This window comes from Haemorhous mexicanus, chromosome 5 (assembly GCF_027477595.1).
Source record: "Haemorhous mexicanus isolate bHaeMex1 chromosome 5, bHaeMex1.pri, whole genome shotgun sequence".
Lineage (NCBI taxonomy): Eukaryota > Metazoa > Chordata > Aves > Passeriformes > Fringillidae > Haemorhous > Haemorhous mexicanus.
In genome coordinates, this window is record NC_082345.1 from 50769641 (window position 1) to 50789515 (window position 19875).

General features: G+C 36.3%; 1 protein-coding gene across 6 annotated transcripts in view; it reads left to right on the forward strand.

The window, feature by feature from the left end:
- The window catches only part of FOXP2 (forkhead box P2), a 405613-nt gene that overhangs the window by 313984 nt on the left and 71754 nt on the right, over positions 1–19875 (forward strand). The window contains exon 2 of one of the 6 annotated variants that reach the window (XM_059847130.1): positions 6647–6717. The exons of the other annotated variants lie outside the window; for them this stretch is intronic. The gene's annotated coding sequence lies outside the window, so the exon portion shown is untranslated. The remainder of the gene's footprint in view (positions 1–6646; positions 6718–19875) is intronic. 6 annotated transcript variants of the gene reach the window in all.

Sequence of the window (19875 nt, forward strand, 5' to 3'; positions counted from 1 at the left end):
GTTTTGACTGCATAATTAATTGCAAAGAAGATTAAGATAAAAGAGGAAAGCAAAAATAGAAACAAAATATTTTAGATTTTGAAATAAGACATACTGTCACTGTCTGATGTCAGCTATTTTTAAAGCTTGTTAGGTTGAGTTGTAATTCCAGTTAATATTTATTAACTTAGACTGAAAATATTCTTCAATTTGTCCAATTGACTAAATTTCTCTGTGAATCAGCAGACTGCTGGTTCCCTGTTTCTGTTGAATCATTCTGCCAAATCTGCTTAACAGGGGAGGATGCAATGTCAGCTACAGAAATACATTGGAAAATTTCTGTATGTTTCTAATGAATAATTTCTTGGATTTGTAATTGCTCAGTGGGAGTATATGCTGGAAAGACCATTTTCTTTATTAACGAGTCAGTAGCAGTATATATTGACTTTTTACTTATTTTTGATATAACTTCTGGAAGAAAAAAACCCACTGTATGAAAAAGAAACTATTTATTACTAATTTTATTTATGATATTCATATTTTCATGAATTTTTTTCCCATGTAACTTAAGAATATTTTTTAATTCTATATGTTCCATTTTTGTTGTCTCTTATATTTGGGTTATTTATGTCTGTTGGATTGATTTGAAAGTTGTCCACTTTTACAAGTATATTTAAATAGGAGCTGTGTAAAAAGAAAGCCAGGAGTGACTCTATTTCTGGAAGGATGGGGAAGTGTCCTACACAGCATTTTTCACACTTCTGAGCAGTGTCCTCTCGACCTTCAATTTAATGTCGAGACAGTCACTCTTTTCCAAGAACCGATTGCTCAATCGTTTTACCAAGTGGTCACATCTTTAGGAAACAAGAAACGTGCACCAGAAGGAATGACTTAGTGTTAGACTTCAAAGCTTTGTGCTTTGCAAGTTCCTTTATGTTCAGAAAAGCTGAAGAAACAATTTGTGGAGGGCTTTGCATGTGATGGCTTTTAAGAAAAAAGAGATTAGCCACAAGTTCTCTGAATGCCATCCTGGGAGGGGAAATTCAGAGGCACTTAATGCTCTCTTCACTTCGGGTATGACATGCAGGTAGCAGGAGCACCCCGTGGCTGGATGTGTTCTGTTCTCATGGGGATCGCAGCACTGCGGTGGGTGCTCCTGCAGCCGGGGCCTTACTTTAGTGCTTTCACTAAAGGTTTTGGTGTGAAAAATAAATCATATTCAACTGAAAGTGTTTCACAGCTCCACAGATGAGAAGGGAAAAGTGTTTCTTAGACATGTTGCACAGATGGGTGTCACCACTTGCGCTTCCTTGTAAGATAGGTCTTAAGTAAACTTCATAGAGCTACAGCTGGTAATGCATGCACCATGTCCTCTGGCTGAAATGTGGTCTGTCTTTGCATATCTTTGTATCAGCTCAAAATTCAGGCCTCTGAGTACATTGTTTGCATCCAGAGGAGTATGAGCATAGGTGATACTGAACCCAGGTCCTAAAAGCCTGTGTTCTGAGTGCCCATTCCAGGTGTGTTATGAAAGGTGGGCAGAGTAAGATTATAAGACACAATAAAAAAAGTTGAGATACTTTCCTTTTACATTCTCCCAGCAATGGTAGGCTCAAGAACCCTTTGTATTCAAAAGCTTGAAATAGTTGTTTAATCTATAGATTAATAAGTTTATGTTTTAAAACATGCAGAGTTTGGGGGTTTTCCTTGCTTGTTCTGTCAAAATTAGTGCTTTGTTTGTATCTTGAATGTATTTAGGGCTTATTTCCAGGCATTCAGTTTTGTTGAACTTCGAAGAACATTAAGAGAGAACAATGTCAACATTCGTATCACAGAATCAGACTTCTCAGATCCAGCTAATACTCTTTGACTGTGTTTCAGAAGCTGCAGATCAACTTCTTCAGCAGCTGAAACCTGGCAGATTTAAATGAGATTTATAACATTATTTAGTTACAATGAAATCTTTTACAGTTCTGTATCATAATTATGAGTGATTTCATGTACCAGTGAATCTCTGCACAAAAGCTTGCAGGACGTGGCTGGTATCTCCCTCTAGCTGCCTTTTCTCTCTCTCTCTCACTTTTATTCAAACCATTCTCCTGTTTTCCTAGACCATTACCTAATGATGCTGGGAGTAAGGACATTATTTTCAGGATCTTTTTTGCCATGTACTTTGACTCTTAGAGATGGAACATACCCAAACTTCTCTTTCAAGAAGACAAATTTTGTTTCTGTAATCAGCTGGGAAATATCCTGGTGAAGAACTTTGTTTATATTCTACAGATATACCAAAACCCATAAAAACCTTTTCTCTCATAGATGTTTTGCTGTACAGTATTGAATTATAAAAAACTATAATAGCACGTAGAAGGCTTATATAAATCTTAAGTATCACTAATGAAATGCTCAAAATTTGAAAGGTAAGGTTTTCTTCCCTGCTCTGTTGAAGTTTTTTTCTGATGAGCAGACAAAGAATTACAATATAGAGTTACAACAATTTGCCTCCTCAAAAATTTTGTCTGTAAAAGTAGTAATTCAGATTTATCCAGTGCATTTTAATTCTCCATAGGAAAAAAATTGAAGATGTTAAGGTTAATCAGTGCTGAGCTAATGGAGATCTGTTCCCAATTTTATCCTGCAAATCTTCTGAAAGCAGAAGTTTCTGTCTGCCTTGGAAACTTATCAAGAAGAATTTATTTAGGACAGTGCTTACTAGTATCCCAACAAAAAAAAAATCACCTAATTTAATTTGTTCTGAGTAAAAAGAGAGGAGAAAATAAGCCTTCATTCAAGAATCAATTTTAGTACCATTTACTCTCTGTGCACTCTTTATGTTTAGATGCCATTTATAAATATCTTACTACCATTTGTTAAATTCTATGACAATTTTTACCATGCCTGATGACTGTAACTCATGCATTATACATGCACACGTATTTTAACAATATTTGCATCTTATAATATGCTTTCTAACGACTTGTCATAGACTCATCAGTTAAACATTTATTTTACAAATGCATTTTGTAATATGCTATGGTAATAAACTATAAAAAAGGTATCCCACCTTGTAATATTTTCAGATGGATGAATAATGCATTACAAATTCTACCTTCATTTAAAACATGACCTCTATTCTGATGAAATCTGATACATTGTCTGGATTTATGGTGATCACTGAGTTGTGTGAGGTGCTGTCAGTCTACTTTCTGATTAATTTTCCTAGTTGATAAATTTGAATTAATCTGTAAATATTTACAAAATAATACGGTGGGTTTTTTTCAGTTATTTTGTTTTTATCCACCTGATTAATTTAAACCAAATGTACCAACCCCCATCTAGCTGGGAGCTAATTTTCATTCAAATAATTTCTGGAAATTCAATTCGGTTCTGAAATTGATTATCAAAATCATGATTGTTCTTTTGCTGGCTGCCTAAGTTTGTCATATGTATCTCTAAAGAGGCCTGGGCTACTGTCACATCTAATCTAATGAACTCTGTAAAGCTGAAGGGTACAAAATATTGGGAAATTTTATAGTAAAGCTGAAGGGTACAAAATATTGGGAAATTTTATAGTAAGCTATTTCACAATAAAAACATGTACTTTACTACTTACTATTTTAAATTTCACTTACATCTGATTTTACATACTTTTTTAATTCATGGAACTTCATTCAAACCAAAGTTTTGCTTAAATAGCTATTGCCATCATAGTCAACCTGCTTTCTGCCTTCCTGAAACATCGAGCTGATTTTTTCCATAGTTTTTAATATGAATGTTCATACCTAAGATTCTCTGGCTGATTTCTCTCTGTGTCTGCACACATGTATAGAATGTAATATTTTCTATAGTTTTATTTCACCAGAGATTTATTTCTTCAAAACTGAAGTGAAAGAAAGGAATTTGAGGGTTGTTTGGTTGATGGGTTTGTTTACATAGGCTATAGAGTATTACAGGTATGGCCATACATCTGGTGATAGAACAAAATGGTTGAGGATTTCAGCAGTGTTCTTCATTAGTTATCCTCCCATATCTGAAGAAAAACTGAAGTGTCTGGCAGTTTTTACTTTTGCTGTTTGCCTGAAAATAGTTTTAGGGCATTGCATCTCTGTGATGCTGTCTGAATGTGTGAAGTCAATACAGAGTAGTCTGGTTTTACATCTATTTAACATAAATACAAATGACTACTTCAGGTGCATACTAAGGAGAAGTCAATGTTAGATAATTGGTCTCTTGGAAGAGGGCTTTATTGCACCAGACAATAGAAGGTTACACCTTGTCTCTGCCTTTCACCTTAATAGTCCAGGCTCAAGGGCCTTTTTGTCACCATTCATAGTCAAGGCACTTTTAGTCAACACATCGTTGTCAACACATAGTCAACACAGCTTTAAGAGACAAATTATGCAATCTGATTTAGACATCTAATTAGGATTTAATGAATTGTGCCACAGAAATGCCTATTTTTCTCCTTTGATTACTTCAGATGACTATTTCAGATTTAGATTGTAGCACAGACTTTTTGCATTTGGTAGAGCGATATCCCCCATTACCACTTCTATTTTTTTCTTTAATTTCTTCTAAATAAATTACTGCCTATGAAATGAGCTGGACTTATTGTCAATTGAGTTTTACCTATTAAAACTGGGCATTTTAGACCACATTCTACATATTCAAACATTTTCAGGATTGTCTAAATTCTGTTACAGAGGCCTCCCTGCTCAGGGATAGAATTATAGAAAATTATTAATTCTGTATCATGTTGTTATGTTTTTTTCCCCTGGTGTTTATCATTAGTTGAAAGCAAACAACTAGTTCTAGATGAGATATTGTGTTCAGGTGATGTGGCTTCTATCCCATAGCATCAGGGGTAGGAAATATTCTAGGTGGGCTCCATGGAACTTCAGACTAGTCATCTAAGTACTGAAATGGGCTTGGTAAAGGCAAAATATTTAGTGTTCTACCCCAAATGCTTTAGCCATCACTTCTCCCACTCTTGGGGGGGGGGGGGGGGGGGGGTATTCAAAATAAATTTCCTGGCTTTTTCTATTAAAAAAATAAAATGCAGCAGTCATTGTTTTGTTGGAAAATTCTGCCTGTATTTCCTGATGGTTGTTTCTCTTAGAATCATGTTGCATTCTTTGCTTGTCTATGAGATTACAAGTTTGATAGCTTTGTTTATTAGGAGTATGGAGACTTCTAGAGTCTCCATATGGAATTTTATGCCAAAGTTTCTAATGTTAAACTGTTTTTAGTGGATTTCCTGGCTTCAACTGCATACAGTGTTTCTTTGAATACATTAAAATATTGTTGTATCTTGGTAGTTCCTTAGTTCTCATCTGTTAAACAATCTCATCTATTAAAAGTTCCATGGTTGCACAAGAAATGAAGTAAACATCTGTATTTTGTGATGGGAATTTCATTCCTTTAGGTTTGCCCAAAAAGCACAGAGATTCCACACTTTGCTGTATTTCTTGGCAACTGGTGATTCTTTAACATAAATCCAATATGTACAGTAGATGTGCTTCTCTTATTATTTGACTGTTTCAAGATTTCTGTAGTTCAGATTCACTACTTTCCTTGTGTTCTTGGAATTCCTTTTGTTGATTTCAGTTACAGAAAAGCCTATGAGGCGGACTCTAGAAACTTGTTTTTCCACATTGCACTTCTTTTTATATGTGAACATCCACAAGTGTGTATTTACATAGCTATCATGTGCAATCTTAGTACAGATAATAAACTGCAGGGTTGTGGGTTGTTAATCATGCACCCTTCTCAACTGCACTTTAGTAGTCTCTTTCCCTCTATTATTACAGGTCTCTGCTGTTGACACTACCAGTAATATTATTCTCTCTCTTTTTTTTTTTTTTTTTTAATTTTGTATATCAATTTTTTCAAATGCATTGTGATTTGTGGGCCAGGAGAGAGAATGTCTGATCCAAAATTAGTTGCAAATTCAGTGTCTTGCCCCTTACTAAAGCCAAGAATATGGTTTTTATTAAAATATAAAATATGTATATTCATATTATATCATGGGTTAAGAATAGGTTCTAGCTGCCTAGTAGATCACACACATGATTTAAGTCCTGTGAAGTTAAGATGCCGTAGATTAAAGCATTTATATGCATAAAAAATATTTTAAGGTTATTTTGGTATTGCTAAGATATAAAAGTTAGCAAGCTTCCTCAAAGGTACATAGTTTTAAAAATTACCTTTACAGAAGGAAAAAAAGCTCTGTGGTGCATTGTAATACCTTTTTGAAGATTTTAAAGCTAGCTTTTTTATATATAATTCACATTTCCTATATACATAGTGATGTGCTTTTGTATAAAGGTTCCATTCTAGTTTTGTTTGGGAGAATCTGCATAAATTGTGTATGGTTTCTCCATTTGTGAACAGTGTGGTGACTCCAAACTCACACCAATGAAACCATCATACTTTTCATATCATGTATGGTATACAACATACAGACAGACTTACACTGAGGTAGAGGATGATACTGAAAATCTCTTCCCTCTAGGCTTGAAAAATGACAAAAAAAGTAGAAGACACTTTTTGTGCCTTGGGAAAAACAGATCAAGAAATTAAAACTCCAGTCATTACCAATAACCTTAAAATGTGTTTTAATGTGCTGCAGCTTCAGTTACCCTCAGCTGAAGCTTCTCTATTTTAGCTTACAGGGTCTTGTGACCTCAGCCCATAGCAGAGTTTCAACAGTAATAGCGACAGCCATCTTGGATAAATGTAAGTGAATTTTTTCCTCATTTCTATAGTTTCTCTCCCTCACATGCACTTTTGGAGTTTTGTTTTTCACTCAGGATGTAGACAGTATTCCTGACAACACTTCTGCTCTGTGCCAAGTAGCATGATTGACACAAAGTACAAGTAAAGCATCTAAGTGGGATTTCTTGCCTTTTAAATGTCACAGTATGAGACTCATCCTGTGCTTTTGAAATGCCAGTATGATGGCCATGCAAACTTTATTTTACCTGCAGCTAACTTGATGGTCATTTTCATTATCAGCCGGGATTAATCTGCAAAAAGTGAAGCGGTACAAAGAGATTTTGGCCATATAATCTTGTTTTACTTAATGCAAAGGATGAAATCTAGGAGAATTCAGAGAATATTTTTTTAAGGAAAGGTTTGCCTTCTTCAATCAGCTTTATCATTTCAGTTCTGCTTCACGTCAGATTGTGGCAATCCATTTCCAAACTTAGCTCTGCATTCACTAACTATTGCATAAATCTGGAGCTGGAGCTGGGAAAGGCTACACATTATATATACTGCTTCTGTAACAACTTCCAGAAATATAAATTAAGGAATTAAGGGCATCTTCCCACTATTGGTTTCTGAAGAATACAACATACAGCAGTCATTTTTTATTTCAATAGTCATCATGCTGTTGTATTGGGGAGACAAACAGAAGAAAATAGAAATAGAGTTATTAATTCAGAAACTCCTGTGTGCTGATAGCCTGAAGAAGCTGGCATTTGGTAGGAACTTACAAAAGATAGCTGGACTTCTTTGGCCTTTGTCTGAATTCACTATTTCTGAATAAAGTATCATCCTTGGTCTGTTAAATCACTGTGCCCCCCTCCGTTTTCTGTTTATTCATATACTTAATTCATTTCTATTAATTTTCTATTTGTTACATATATGTAACACCATACTTAAAATTCCAGGGTTTTATTTACGTGTAAATAGTTGTATTATAGCTCTGTAGCTACAGTAGTACCTTCTTAATCTAGCTATGTTAGCTGAGCACATGATTGTTCAAATGCAGCCTGTTCCCTTCGTGTGGTTTCATGGGATATCTCTGTTCACAAACCGTATGAAATGAAGGGCCACTCCTATGGAGCAGTTAAGGCTAAAGCCAGCAGAAGTGGAACTGCCTCCATCCATTCATCTTACAAACGTGACATTCAGAGATTGATACTGGGCTGTCTTGGTGTTTTACCTGCAAACCTGTAGTCAGCTTAAAAAGTCATTAGAATTCCGATCTTCTGGCAAATATGTGGTTATGGTAATACCTCTGTAATAACTGTGAGACCAAATCATACATATAGCAGAGCCTGGAAGCTGCAAGAGTAGAAGTACTTGTACTGAAGCCAGTTTATTATCTTGAATTCTTGAATTGACTCAAACTTTATGTGCCATGTAGGAGGGAGTGGGCACTGCTATCATCTGCACACAGGAATGAAGTAGTAAAAGAAATATCATGCCTAGAATCTATTCTTTTTGACTAAAACTATATGAATGAAAAAAGGTGTAAAAAATGTTGGCTTGGCTACCAATTCTAAGGAGGAATATACCAAATAATGAAGACTAATTCCTCAAGTTTCTCTGAGGAAACAGTTTAGTAGAAATCTGTGCAAACCCTGAGGACCAATGTCCTGAAAGTTAAAGTAGTTTTATAATAATTACCATAAATATTAATTTAATTTCAAAAGAAGAGAAGGTGTTCTTAATTAGTCATTGCAAAGCTGAGTTAATGAAAGTGCTTTGCAGCCACTGTCAATGGGAAGTATGTATAAATTTTGAATGTGTTTGCATATAAAATAAAAACTCAGTTTCTGAGGAATTTCACAAAATTAGCACTCTAATGATAGCAGTTTAAAACTCAGCCTTATCTACATGCTTATCAAATACCAGTTATTTTGTTGGAGCCATGTATGCCAACATAAATTCATTGCCACTCCAGGCTCTGCCCTGTACTTGTTATCTTTTTGACACTGTGGTTTATGTGACACCTCTGTCCCATTAAGTGATGTGATCCTTACATTCAAGAATGATCCCCTGCTTTGATAACTGTCTCCATCTTGTAACAACATCAAGATTATTGAATTAATAGAATGATAATGTGGTTCCATAGATCTTGTTAAAACAGTATTCCCTTCATAATAGATAGTTAGAGTGTGGTTTATTTCCTATTTTTATTATTTATGTACCTCTTCCAGTTGTCTGTGAACAGGGGAGACAGATAAAAGTTAAAAGAACGTGTATATACATTTCAAACTTTGGGGCTTTTTAACTACAATATGTCGGATGTTTAGCATTTGGTGTATACATAAATAGTATGTAAAATATGCCTGGATATATAAATATGTTTAACTGCCATATTGGGGCTTGGATATAGCTCATCATTCAACACTTTGGTATGTTATGTGAGGACTATAAAATACAGTAGAAAGGATTTTGTGAAAATTATATTATAGTGTGATGGAGCGTGCTGGGAAGTCATACATTGTGAAAAAGCTTGCTATAAAATGGTTTAAGATACCAAAAAACCACATGCTCACAAATCCAGCCTGCTAATCCTTTTGGCCAATAGATATAACATTATGTACTTCATACATGATGCTAACTTCTAGGAATTTCAATTTCTTTTCTATGTTAGACTGTCATGCTTCCACGAGTCTGCCCTAGCACAAAAGGCATTTGAGCTCCGTAGTAAAAACCTGAGGATTTTGTAGAGAAACTGAAGTAACACACATACCTGCTGCGTTGCAGTCATAAATATTTTCTTACATTATTCTAATGGTTCTTCATAGTTGTCTTTAAATCCTCAATGTATAAAAGGCGAAGAAATGTTAGACACCAAAGAACTAAGTCCATCCCCACAGTATATGTTACTGCAAATATAGATTTTATTCAGCCTTAAATCTCCTTTCTTTTCATGTTCCATGGGCACTGTGGAAGTCTAGATGGTTGGAGTGAGTTGGGGGTTGTGCAGGGGATTTTTCTCAAAGACCTGTGCACTCTGCTGCCACCAGATTCATTTCCAGAGCCCACTCATTGTGCTGTAACCTACAAAGTAACAGGAAACTGAGAAATCACTGAGACGTGTTCATTTCTCAGTGTCTTTGCATCCTAAATTGGAAGATTTGATTTGACAAAATGCAACAATTGACACTGTAGTTCTCTTCAAAACTCATTCATTTAAGGAATTGCTTTAGGACATCTTACACTGGGCAAAATTTAGCAAGACCGTGGCTCTTGCCAGTTTAATGAGTTTGCCGCTGAGAAACTCCCAGCAGTGTCTCAGTCATCACTGCTGACTACAAACAGAAAGAGAGACAGATAGATGTGTATATATACTTATTTTTAAGCAGGCCCTAAAGCTTTCCACTTCCCAAAGTAAAGGTAAATAGTCAGCTTAAACCTCTTTAGCAACTCTATAAACAAGAAGATGCCAACAGCATGTCCTCTTTTCTATTACCTGTCTGTGTTCTCCTTCCATGTGTAAATCCTGCTCTAATTTCTTTGTGTTTGTTGCCACTATTTGATATTTATACAGAGTTCACAAAGTTTGTGGAGAAAAAAAAAAATCCAACTTAATAATCTTTAACTGGTCTTTTAATTGATTCCACCATTCATATTTCTGCTTTTCCTCTCTTTAAATATTTTTTTCCTAGCCATTATGACTTGTAACTTGCTCATAATTTAGAAAACTCTTCAGAGAACATAAGCTTGAGATTTTTTACCAGATTGATAAAATTACGGTTTTTTGTCCTCAGTTGGGTTTGCCATGGTTGGGAATAGTAACTATTCCACTGAAAAAAGAAAAAGTGTAGTGAAAATTGTGAAATCTTTTACAATTTTAGTGTGTCAATATCAGCAGTAATAAAACTGAATCAGCATTGAACATTTCATTAGAGGTTCATTAAGTATTCCATTTATAATGTTTTCATTGTGATTTTTCAGTACTAAAATGCTCTGAAATTTGTTATACTAATTTTGGGTCAAAAAATATGATTTTGAAGAAGTTGAAACATTCCTACATTTTCAAAACAACATTATTAATAGTAGTTTTTCAAGGTTGCATAATGTCAAAGTCAGGTTCATCTCAAAGCAAAACTTTTGCTTTGGAATTTCCTTCACTAATATTCTTACAAGAACATATTGGAAAAATTTTATTTTAAGTGAAAAAAAAAGCTGAATTGTTCATAAGCAATATTTTTAACCCTTCAGAACTGCTTGTGAATCGCAAAAGTTGCTTTTCATGCTATTGTCTAATGCTACTGTTTTATAGTGCAGAACTGGATTTTTCTTCTGCCTATTTGGGCATGAGCAAAACTTTGCTACAGGACCTGCAAACCTTAGTTATATTTTAGTCTTGTTTTATGAAACACTAGTTTTGAACCTCCTAGGTTTTCTGGATGGAACTGTTTTTCAGTTATCACTTTTAATTTAAAGGCAAGTCTGAGGCTCTTCTTACAGACTTGAAGAGCTGTGGATGCTCTGTTGCCGGGGGCTGTCTTTTTAGCTGGTCAGAGTGACCCCGACTAAAGTTCTAAAGTTTCTTTTCCCAGCCCGGTGCTTGAAGAAGAAGTCAGGGCTCTTCATTTTTTCGGTCTCAAGATTGTTTATTGCATCTTATCTATAAAGTTCTTTCTCCCTGTCCAGCCGAGATCCGTTTGGCAGGACAGCCAGAGGCACTCCCCCCTCCTCCAGGGCGGTGTTATCTTTATATACTACAAACTACGTGTACAATATTTACAGTTATTTTCCAATACCTATCATCTATATTAGACAGTGAGTTTCTACTTTAGACCAATCTAAAAGTGCCAACATCACCAGACAAGATGGAGGTAGAGAAGAAGAAGAAAGGCTAGACACGCCCAAATCCCTCCATCTTGTCACCAGAAACCCCTATACCAAAAATCCTAAAACCTACAATTAGACTCTGTAATTATTTTATTCTTACACTATTTACACTATTGTGGCTTTTATCTCTTTCTATAAAGGTGACAAGTTATTCCGTGGTTCATAATCGAACCCACTGGTGTTCTGGGCTGTGTGCCAGGGTCTCCGAGCCCCCTGGCAAGGGTCCCAGGAAACTCCGGACTCCCAAAGGGATGTCCTGAGTTCCGACACTCTGGTATCAAGCAGAAGGTGAGACATGATCTTTTCATTAGGAGCACTGTAACCAGTGTATATATGTGAACTGTAATAATGTCTTTTGTCCAAAGGAAAATATTCAGGGTCATGCAGTATTTAAATGAGTATGTCTGGGTTTTGGTAAGCCCAGCTCTAGAAACAACCCTCATTCCTGAGGTCATTTCTTGGGACAGCTGTTGTTACTGTCAAACCTGGGGGCAAAGCTGTAGCTGAGTTTACATTACTGATGATTTGAGAGGTGGGTCAGGTGTTTGGGTACAAATGTACATCTTCTTATGTTTGTAAGATACAGTCCCGTGTAAAAAAAAATTACTGATAAAGTTTTAATTGATTTGGCAAGAAATCAGTAAGAGAATAGTAGTGGAAAGCGTGTTATAGCCATTTCATTCCAAAATACATATTTTGTTGGTAAATGGCTTTTTTTTCATCATTAATTATATCTTTGCAAAACTTTTACATATTTTTATACTTGTATGTACATATCTACATATAATAATTGGCTTTAATTAATGGAGAGGAGATTTGTATTAAATGTCCAGTATTTTGGGAAATAAGCAAAGAAAGTGCTGGAATAGGAGGTGTTGTGGAATTCGCCTTGGTTAAATTTTGTTTAAATATTTTAGACAAATGTCTGTCAGAAACAAACCCATTTATTCTACGTTTGAAGAGGAAGATGTGGTAGCTCACTTGCCAAGCTTTTTGTTCTGCAGTTCGCATAACAATTTTTTATCAAGAAATATTTTTATTTTTGTTTATTTCTTTTAATTAAATTTCAAATTAGGCTGCTATTCAGTGCTTACAACAGTTATGCCTATATGTATATTTAATGAACATCAGTTTGTGTAGTTTTGTTATGAGAAATCCAAAAGTTGTAACAAAAAGTTACATCCATTTTTCTTAGAATAAATGTCTGAATGCCATGACGGTAGTTTCTGAGTTCCTTCTAAAACTAGATAAAATTGAGAGGTAAAAAGAATTTTATACAGAAAATATTTTTGAATATTTGACATAGAAGTGTATGTCTTAAACGTTGCAAAGGGTTCTATACTTATTTCAAATTTGCACAATGATGTAAGTAATACTGAATTTTCTTCGGCTCAAAGCTTTGTGATTAATTGATTTTGTGTCTAAAGAGACAAATAAAAGCAAATTCTTCTAAATCTATGATTTTCAGGGAAACTGTGTTCAGAGAGCCTTGGAAAGGACTGCTTTATTAAATCCTAGGCACTTTCATGAAATAAAGTTTTGAAAATATTCTAAAGAAATAAAGACTTAACAACTTATTGATTTCAAAACGAAGGGAGAGGTGTTTCCACCCACTCCTCCATCTTGGGGCTGTGCTTGCTCTCTGAATTGCAGGGAGTAAGGGAGTTGAATTCCTGCCCTGCCAGCCTGAGAGCAGGGAGAAGAACCAGCTGTCAGGCTGCTGCTGCAGCTGGGGGAGCCGCTGGCACTGGCCAGCCCAGGGCGTAGGGAGTCGGTGTTGATCCAAAGTGGAATGGCTGAGAGGAAAGATGGAGTTTTTGGAGCTGGCTGGTCAGCCCTCAGTCCTGATCACTGACACACTTCAGTGCAGCTCCCTGCTGTGCTTTCAGGCCCTGCCCAGCTTTTCTCCATTCCCTGGTAAAAGGAGAGGTGGGACATGGCCCTGGCCATTGCAGCCTCCTAATGAAATGCAATAAACCCGACTTCTGTGTATTTTCAAAGAAGTCAACATTTTCAGTGAAAGAAGTGTCAAAATATTTTCTTTTTTCTTATTTGCTTGTCAGAACTCCTTTTTGTTTCTAGCAATAATCATTTCACGTGGTTTATATTAATTCAAACTTACGGTGGTATTTCATACAGTGCTTGGTTTGAAATGTGCTGCTGCTATTTTTCACTTTTAAGGAGTTATGCATTCAAAACATCGTCCCTTGTAGGCCTATTAAAGCTCTTCAGTTCCCTATAAACATTGCATCATAAGAACTTTAAAAATATGCATTTTGTTTAGTAGTCCTGGATGTGCTATATATGGTTTTTTTCTCACAAGCGGCATCCAAGATCTAGTAAATCACAGTTCTGATCATCTTTTGAAAACATAAATAATACTTCTGTAAACATATAGTGGCATCCTTAACAAAAATGCAATATTTAAGAAATATCAAAAATATTTTAAGGTAGGTTGATGAAGATACGTTCAAACAGTGAAATAATCAAACTATTATCAGTATACAAGACTGAGGAAAATATGTTGAAAATACATTGTACCATCTTTATGAATCCTCTTGAGAATGAGTTAGCTCAAATGGAGGTGCTCTGCCAGTTTTATTTAAAGATCTGTACTTAAAAATGACTAATTTTATAGCATGTATTTTCTGTTTATGTGCCTGTCAGTTTTAAACAGCCTTTTATATGTAAATGCATGATGACAATTCTATATTCTGTGTCATTTCATCACTAGAGTTTCTCATGCTATTGGAATAATCCCTTAACAGATATTTATAGAGTTTTTACTGTTATTTTGACAAATCACACATTGTTATTAAAGCGATAAAATAAAGTATTTCTAATGCTTTTTTGCATTAGATGTTCTAAACTTTTTTTTTAAAATTATATATGCTTCCTAGTTCTATTTTAGTGAACCTTTTACAGAAATTGTGTCTTTCTAGTTCCATTTGTTATGCTAAAAAAAAAAAAAATCTCTTCTTGGAACTTGTTTCTGAACAGGTCACTAAAGATCCATCCTTATTGCTCTTTCAGTCATTTCATTGTGACGATAGCCAGCTGTGTATTCCATTAAGTTAACTCATGAATATCATCTGCTTTACCAGTGCTGGGTGTGGCTCCCCTTAGAGACAGATTGTTTACCTGTAATTAACAAAGCAAACAAACACTGGTTTATTATCTGCATGTTTATGCTGTGGAAAACTTGTTGCCTTTTCATGGGTGATACACTCTCAAGGTAACAAGTTTTGAGGATTTCAGCTGTATTGTCCATTTCAGTGCGTGCCTAAGCAGTGGCAAAGCATAGAATGGTTTGAGTTTGAATGGACTTTAAAGATTGTCTGGTTCCAGCTCCCTGCCATGGGCAGGGACACCTTGCACTAGACCAGGTTGCTCAAAGCCCCATTCAATCTTACCTTTAACACTTCCAAGGCTGGGGCATGCACAACCTCTCTGGACAACCTGTTCCTGTGCCTCACCACCTCACATTTAAGAGTTTCTTCCTATATCAAAAACTCCCATCTTTCAGTTTAAAGATTTCTTATCACTCCAGGAAGAGAACACTGTAATTTCTGAAGAAGTCTTTAAATTTGCTTCATCCCTAAGTAGCACTTTTTGTTTTGGTACTAAACCTGTAGACGACAAACAAATTTAAAAAAAAATAAAGTATATCCACAGTCTTGGAAAAAACTCCAAAACATTGGCAGGTGGCATAGAAAGTCAGTGAAAGGACAGAGACACTCACCTGTGTCTAATGAAGGAGGTGACATTTCAGTAAATGGAAGGTACTTAAATATATGCTGTGTGTTGGCAGTCTCCCAAGACTGTGGATGGAAGTGTTTCTGGGGAAAGGAGCAGTGTATTGAGGAAACTGCTGCTTTGAGCTGTGTTGTGAGAGTGGGACTGGGAACTGGCTAAATGCCTGGTGGGAGGCACCAGGATAGCAGAAACATTCAAACAATACCAGCTGTTGAAACCATGGACAGCTTTCAGGTCTCTCCTTGACAGATACTGCTAAACTATTTTTACCCCAGTTTATCAGCAGTTTTTTCACCCCTGTGGCTTTTCAGATGAACTTTCAAAAAGTCCAAATTAATCTTGCCCAACCTAGGGCATTTAATTTTTGGTAGTCCTGTGAGAAGCAAAGCCAGTCTAACCTGTGTCTGCAGTAGAAAACAGAGACAGATTGGACAATGCTGGTTGTACAAGGATGGGACTAGTCAATGGATTTGCACATTGTCTTCAGTTGCTTCAAAAAATGCTCAGGGCAAGCAGACATATCAGTAAGGTGGTTAAAACATTATTATTGTACAAACCCTGGTACATAGGATCATATGAAATCAGTAATGTTAATATTCTAATGAGTTCCCTGCCAGGCTCAGGTATCTAATAAGAGACAAAGAGGGGGAGCTTTTGCCATGATAAATTTGTCTGTTTGGCTGAAAGTATTAATGCTAATACTGAAAATGTATTCATGCTAATTACGCACCAGGGCAGATCTGACCACAGTCCTGAAACACTGCATTTGATATACAAATAGGTGTGTTTGTATGACCAAACAGCAAGACAGATGGCAAAACAAGATCAGGAATTTCTAGTCATGTATGTATATGGCTGCACTTTCTATAGAACAGAAAAACTTGAAACCCTCTTATTCATATAACACATAACAAGACCATGAAATGCTTCAGTGGTTTCTGCTTGGCTAGGGCATTAAAACACACCTTTGCATTACACATCCAAAAGACACATGAACAATGAGCACTGACAAATTACTCTAAACTGCACTGCACTGCTTTAAAAGTTTTAATTAATGAAAGTCTCTTTTCAAATTGCTATAGAAGGGTCACATATAGAAAGGTTCACATAAATGTGAAAAGTACACAGCAGTTCCCTGGCCTGATGAGTGATTTCTTGCCCTAATTCTGGCTTCTCTTGACAGTCTTGATCACTGTTTCTGTTTTCTTGAGCTGTTTTAGTCTCTGGCTGTTCAGAGGGGAGCACTAATAGTAATGGTCAGAAATGAGTCGGTGACTGCATCATCTCCTTATTCTCTTTACAGCCAGCTTTACCCATTCATTGTCTTATTGTACACAAAATTAATTTTCTTGTTGTGAAGAGCTTGAAAGCAGCTTGCTTCAGCTGCTCCGAGAAGCAGATAGATGGGCTACAGACCTGCATTTCATGATTGCTGGTATGGCCCCCTTTTATCACAAACTGATCAAAAGAGCCTAAAGTGGACAGATAAGCCATTTTATTCAACTACCAGACAGGGAAATAGGTGGATTGGGATAATCTCAACACTTCTTGAAAGCCTGAGAATTGTCCATATGTTAGCTGCTCTTTGGGCCAAATGATAGTTTTTATTGCTTAAATTTGACTGAGATCCATCCATTTTACCCAGAGGTAGGAGCAACTAACACCAGTTAATCCCCATGCACTCCTGATAAATGTTCATAAAGCTACAGAGTACTTGTCAGCCTTGACAGGGTAAATGGAGAACTGTCCTATTAAAGGCTACTTTGGCTGAGACCAAAAAAGGTCTCTTTTATCTCCATCTAAATAATATACATAGATATGCTACTGATACGTTTGGATATTCTGTTTTCAATCTTCTGCACCTGAAGTATGTGCCTTTGCTATGGCTGCCATGACTCAAAGGAGAAGGGACAGGATTTGGAATGGAAATCTTGGGTATGATGTGGGTGTCCTGGGCAAGGTGGCAGTGATACCCAAATAATTGAGATCTGGGTAGTATTACCTTTCTATCTGAAACAGTCCTAAAGTGGGGTTTTTACATCTTATATGCAAGGGTTACAAGAGGGAGTAGCTCTGTAATCCACATGCTGGCCACAGTTTAAGCCTAGAGTAGTTTATGTCAGCTGGAGATAGAATTTTTTTCTGTCATTTGCACTCATATAAAGTGATCTTTATTTTGCTGGTGGTAATAGCTACCTGTTGTTGTTTAAGAAATGGAGGGCAGGGAGGGGGGAGGCGAATGGGGAGGAAAAGGAGTAAAACTTTAGACTAGGAAAAATGTGTTTTCAAATGTTCATTTTGAAGAAATACTTCCTTAACATCTAATTGATCCTAAGCCACAGAACATGCTTATGCACACATTTAGACATCCAGCAGCATAGACTGATTCTACATGGGCATACAGAAGCAGCTGGAAAAGCCCCGGCCCCTCCCTTTGATAGGGAGCCACGTTTTCTAAGCATTGTGCAAGGGAAAATTGCACTGCCTTTTCCATAAGTTTAAGCTCAGGGAAAAGATGCAGAAAACAGAGGCATAAGAGTGCCTCAGTGAACAGAAAAGCATCAAGATAGATAGATGTGAAAGTCTGGCAATTTCACATATCTCCTTCAGTCAGACTGGGGCTTGGGGACTGGGTAGCTTTGAAAATCATACTGCACAGATGCTGGTCATGCATGTTCTAATAATAGCAATCTCCATAATTCCAAAATAGACCCTGATTCATTCTCCTGTTTTTGCACAAGGTATAATGTTTCATTTTAGTTCCCTGGCTAGTTGGTGAAAAGAGAGGAACACATTTCAATTCAATGTTTCAAGTATTCAAGATGTAGTTGAGCTGAATTATTTTTTGATTGTATCTGGGTTTGTGTTTACTATTCGAAGACTTTTATTTGGGGAAAGTGGAGTTTCCACCATTTTGTATTTACAAGTTTCGCATTCTTGATCTTTAAACTGGGAAAAGGCACAAGTGTTGTTCTGGTGAGCTGGGAAAGGTGTTTCTCTTGGAGAGTCTCTACTTCCTCTTAAAGCAGAAACTCTTAGAGGGGATCAGAACAATTATGCACTTTGTGAAGATCTGGAAATACAGATGACAACCCTCAGCCTGCGCACATTTTACAGCACAAACAAAATGCAAATGCAGAAAATTTTAAGGAGGTGGTAATTGAGTTTCTTGGGATGGAGTTTGATTTGGCCGTGTGAGGAAGGAGTATTTCAATTTGTTTGGATGCATTTTGTTGGAGAACAGGAGTATCAAATTAAATTGCTTTGAAATACAATGTGCTATTTGAGTTCCTTTAAACTAGTAGAAACCAAAGTCACCATGGCCAGTAGTTAGCTGGAATTTTCTAATGTTGTCCTGTGTCCATTGAGAATTGAAACACAACAACCGTAAAATCCCATCATAAGGACAGTATATTGATTTTTTTCAAATTGCAAGATTACCAATACATTTTAATTTATACAATTTGATTTATATACTAAGGACTATCTGTAGGTCACATAGTCATGGTTTGAAAGCATACAAGATAATGCACTTCAAGAATAATTTTACTGGCTCCAAGTGTCTACACCTGGGTAGTTCTTTTCTTCTTCAATTTTGTGGGGTTTGCACTGCTTGTTTTTATCTGCTGTCTAAAGGAAAGGAAGTCTTCCCATCACCAAATGCAACATGCCTACATGTGGAGGTTCCTTGTCATTCATGGAGAGAAAGCTCTTGCACAGAACAATTCAAAATTCAGAAGAGAGCTCAATTTATTCAGTCTGAATTGCCACCTAAAAGAGCTTCTCTCTTTCTCTCTTAACTGTATAAATAGTATATAGACACTCCTCCTAATTTATACTGTTAAAGTTGTGAGCTATGGTTTGCCTGGTTACTGGCTGCATACTTGCTGGCATTGTCTTGTGAGTGGGAAACAGTGCAGATGGATTGGGGGTTTCTGATGTCCAAATAGTAAAATACTTCTGGAAAACTGATTTGGGCTTTCTGTAGCTCTTGTGATGATAATTTTTTTACATGTACTGTAGCTCATTGGAAACTGGCCTGAAATGTGAAATATTATTTGCCATCAAATAGTTTCAGACATCAGTAATTAATGGGTGTCATTGATCTGAGGCAAATAAGTATTGTTGCCCCAGAACTTCATGCCCCATTACTTACATTTCAAGTCCATAAAGCATTACATAATGTTTGTTTTTGAAATACCTTTAAACTGAAAAATGAATTTAAGTTTCTGGTTTAATTCTTGTTCCTGTAGTATTTGAAATGCATGTGTCAATGAAGAGCTGAATTATACATTGCTGTATAGATGAACAAGCTGTTGCCTTTCGTACATGTTCATGTGGCTGGGTTATCAGGGGGAAAAAGGCAGACTATCTTCAGCAGCTGCATACAGGGGTGTCAGTAGCCTTTGATCTTTTTCCTTGTCCTGTTTGTAGGTTTCTGTGTTTCGAACTTTCAGCATTTGTGTGTCTGTTCATTACTGGTTCTCTGTGGAAAAAGTGGGATACCTGGGGCAAGTTCACTTCTTCCCAAGGATTCTC